Source organism: Alligator mississippiensis, chromosome 16 (genome assembly GCF_030867095.1).
Source record: "Alligator mississippiensis isolate rAllMis1 chromosome 16, rAllMis1, whole genome shotgun sequence".
NCBI classification, from domain to species: domain Eukaryota; kingdom Metazoa; phylum Chordata; order Crocodylia; family Alligatoridae; genus Alligator; species Alligator mississippiensis.
In genome coordinates this window covers 3,057,076-3,059,951 of record NC_081839.1, presented here as the reverse complement: position 1 = coordinate 3,059,951, position 2,876 = coordinate 3,057,076, and the positions used below count along the sequence as shown (strand labels likewise).

General features: G+C 64.9%; 1 non-coding gene across 1 annotated transcript; it reads left to right on the top strand.

The window, feature by feature from the left end:
* The first annotated feature begins 304 nt into the window (after nucleotides 1-304).
* Nucleotides 305-411, top strand: LOC132246661 (U6 spliceosomal RNA). The gene has a single exon (XR_009458073.1). It is a non-coding gene; the product is annotated as a U6 spliceosomal RNA (small nuclear RNA).
* Nucleotides 412-2,876: the final 2,465 nt, after the last annotated feature.

Genomic DNA, 2,876 nt, shown 5'->3' with positions numbered 1-2,876 from the left:
AAGCACCCTGGGACGCCGGCGGCTGAGCGGTGCGGCGCCCCGCCCCTATTTCACATAGCAGGGGGGGCGGGAGAGCCACGCCATTCCCGTCACACCCCGCGCGAGAGAAAAAAGCCTCCAATTCCAAAAAACATAAGAATCACGGATGAAAAAGGACGCTAACCACATATAGGCTGCATATTCCTTATTAAATATTAGATCTTCATTTAAATGGGATAGGTTTTAATAGCAACGTAATTCACCATAACTTGAATATTTTACAGTATCTTGAGCTTTAAATACATTTGAAGCAGGGGGTGGTTTTGTGCTCGCTTCGGCAGCACATATACTAAAATTGGAACGATACAGAGAAGATTAGCATGGCCCCTGCGCAAGGATGACACGCAAATTCGTGAAGCGTTCCATATTTTGCTCCCTTGGGTTCATATTTTGCCCGACTTTGATAAATACTTATATGTCGGTGCCAAGTCCCGCCCCCGGCTCTTCCCCCCTTCCTGCCACCATGGGGCTGCCAGGGGTCCTGGGCATCCCGGCTGGGCCTTGCCCCCCCACAGCCCTAGTGTAGACAGAGCTCCGGCGCCATCCAGCTTAATTGCTTGGTTGCCCTGACCGAGCCAAGCTCTACCCACGCCAAGGGCAGACAGCACTGTGTTGGCTCTGAGCCAGCCAGGCAGACGGTGCCTGGGCTGGCCTTGATTTATTTTGGCCTGGCCCCTATATTTGCTCAGCCTCATCAGCTTGGGTGCACTGTGCCCCATCCAGGGGTGGCAGGCTCATGGCTGCCTGGCCCTGTGGGTGCCCAGCTCATGCCAGGACAGGTTGCAGGCATCCCTGGCCCGGGAGCGGCCGGAGCATGGGTCTGGTCTGTTGACAGCGGCTGTTTGCGTTGCTACCAAGTGCCCGGGAAGCCTCTGGCAGTGCCACTAAGGTGGAGCAGGGCAGGAGACAACGGGGGGGGGGTGGCACGGGGCTTCCTGGCACCTGTAACAAAGAAGTGGGGGAGGAAGGGAGCCCCACGCATCAACACGCATGTGAGCATGCTTCCCACCCAGCCATGTGGACACGGGGGCTGCAGCAAGGGGCACTGGATTCCTGCCCACTTGCTGCCAACATGCCCTCCCAGTTTGCAATCTGCCCCCTTGGCCAGGCCGCTGGCATGGGCTGTGCCCCCTTCTCCCACCTCTACCCACCGGGTCTGATGCACTTGGGGGCACGTACAGCACCGAGCGCAAAGGGCCCCAGTGCCTGGGCATGGCCGTAGCCTCCCCAGCGCACACCGCGAGGGGGCAGAGGGGTAGCCTCGCTGATGGGGGAGCAGGGGCTGGGGGGTATATGGGGGCAGGGAGCCGGGCCCTGAGTCCACCTTAAGAGCGGGCAGGCGGGCCCCACCCCGTGGCAGGCACGTAGGGCCATTGTTGGAGCTGGCGAAGCCACCTTGCTCCTCTGGTTTTCTCGGCTGTGCTGTGGTTACCCCCCGGGTCCGGGCGGAGCAGGCTGGGCATGGGACAGGGCCATGCACGGGGGCACGGTGGGGACCTGGGGCCCGCCTGGGTCCAGCCCCTCCAGACTCCCTGTAGCCTAGCACCCTTGCCCACGCAGCTGCCCCCCAGCCCCTCTCCTCCCTGCCAGCACCTTCCAGGCAGCTCCCGGGAGGCTGACAGGCATGGGCTTGCAGCCCCCAAAGCAGAAGAGCCGGCCGCGGCGCCTGCCCCCCATCGTCTGGGCAGACCTGATCTTCCGCCTCCCCCTGCCGCAGCCCCCCGGGGAAGGTAGGGCTCAGCCGTAACCCTGCTCCCGGCTTCCCAGGGGCTTTCCAGCCACGGAGCCCTTTGCTTGAGGCTGGAATGCAGCCACTTCTGGGGTGGGACGTGGAGGCCATTCAGTATGGAGGAGTAAAGAGTAGCGCACCCAAGTGAAGGAGCAGGGCGGGGGTGGGTGGCACAAGGCGCTGCCTGGGCAGAGCTTAAGGACACGGACAGGGCTTGGATTCGGAGCAGAGGGGCAGCCCCACCTTCAGCTCTCAACGCTCAATCCAACCTGGCCCGGGTGTTGCACGGGTCTGGCCTCTCTCATTGCAGATGCCCCCACGGCAAAGACATGGTGCCCGGCGGGGAGCCCGGGGCAGGATCTGGCTGGCTCCCGGTGGGGGCCCAGGGCCGGCCGGCGGCGGGAGAGGAGGAAGAAAGCTGCCATTGCCAAGACCTCCACGCTGAAAGGGGAGATGGCCTCTTCTCCGCTCAGCTGCTGCCCCTCGCAGCCACCTGCCGCTGCCCCCCGCACCAAGAAGATCCTGGTTGACCTTCGCCCCATCCTGGACAGCATCGTGGAGAGCCCCGAGCCAAGGACTGCGTCCAGCCACGGGGCACAGGGAGCCGACGGGCATGGGGGCAGCGATGGACAGACCCCCAGCCCAGCCCCCAGAGTGGATCAGGCTGGCAGGGGCGCCCCGCTGCCCCCCGTAGCACCACGGCCCCGGGAACGCCAGCAAGAAGCAGTCACCTCTGGGCAGCCCGAGAGCCAGGCATGGGGGCTGGGAGGCACCTCGCTGGTGCCGGGGTGGGAGCCGGGGCCCCCCATTTCCTTGCCGCTGCTGGTCACGGCGGCCAAGGCATCAGCCCCTGAGCAGAGCAGCGCAGCGGACACGGTGGGTGCGCCCCTCGGGTCCCAGCACGGCAGATCCCGAGGGACCTGGTGCGACACGGCCCCCGCTCCACTGCAGGAGGGCAGGGAAGACCCCCACCCCCATGCCCCCACAGTCCCTGCCTGGGACGAGCCAGCCCGGGGCCCCGCTGGTGGCTGCGTGGAGGGCGTCGCTGTTTCTCCGCCCCAGGCCGATGTGCTGGACACCCTGTGGCCCCCGCGCTCCCCGGACGTCC